The sequence below is a fragment of the Anolis carolinensis genome, unplaced genomic scaffold, assembly GCF_035594765.1.
Source record: "Anolis carolinensis isolate JA03-04 unplaced genomic scaffold, rAnoCar3.1.pri scaffold_7, whole genome shotgun sequence".
Taxonomy (NCBI): domain Eukaryota; kingdom Metazoa; phylum Chordata; class Lepidosauria; order Squamata; family Dactyloidae; genus Anolis; species Anolis carolinensis.
This window is the reverse complement of record NW_026943818.1, coordinates 2,574,944-2,575,863: the sequence shown is the minus strand read 5'-3', so window position 1 is coordinate 2,575,863 and position 920 is coordinate 2,574,944.

Below are 920 nucleotides of genomic sequence, written 5' to 3'. Positions count from 1 at the left end.
GCTCCCGTACTTTGTTGGACAGGATACACCGAGTTGAGACCAAAGTGTTTGGGGTCTTAACCATTGGGTTCGGCTTGAGGCTAAGGAAGCCCATATAACAAACTTTATGGAGTTTCTCACATGAACTACAACTCATGTGAGTTGTAGTTCACCCACAACCTTATGCATTTTGTACAATCGATTGTACTTTGTCCTTTTCTGAAACCAGCCTGTTCAGGGTAGATGATTTGGTTATCATATTCCCAGTCTTCTAATTTGTTTAACAGAAGTCTACTATATAACTTCGAGTCAATATCTAAGAGGCTAATAGGGTGATAGTTGTTGGGATCTTGTTTATCACCTTTCTTGTGAATGGGGACAACTATGCTCTGTTTCCAGCCCTCTGGGATGTGTTATTGATTTGTGAGAACACTTTGGCTAATATTGGAGCCCACCACTATGAAAAGTTCTTAAATATTTCTGGGGGCATCATATTTTCCCCTGGGGCCTTGCTCAGAGCCAGGGCTGTAATCAATTTCTTTACCTCAGAGGTTGACCAGTGAGGCAAACCGATGGTAATGGGAGCACTAGTAGAATTCCCTGGGGAAGTAGCTCCGTAAATCTTACTAAAATGATCAAACCATTGCTGTGTTGAAATATAACCATCCATAACTTGGTTAAATTACTGGCAGATCAGGGAATGCTTTAAAACAGACAATCAATTAGGATTCGAGAAAAATATCACAGCTTGGGATAAAGTTCTAATTTTCCAAATTGAACCATTTGCAATGAAGTAAGGGTCCACAATGAACACAATGCAAGGAACTGGGCTTTCCAGAGTAAACCAGTTGTAATGAAGTAAGGGTCCACAATGAAGACAATGCTTTGAACTGGGCTTTTCAGAGTGAACCAGTTGCAATGAAATAAGGGTCCACAATGAA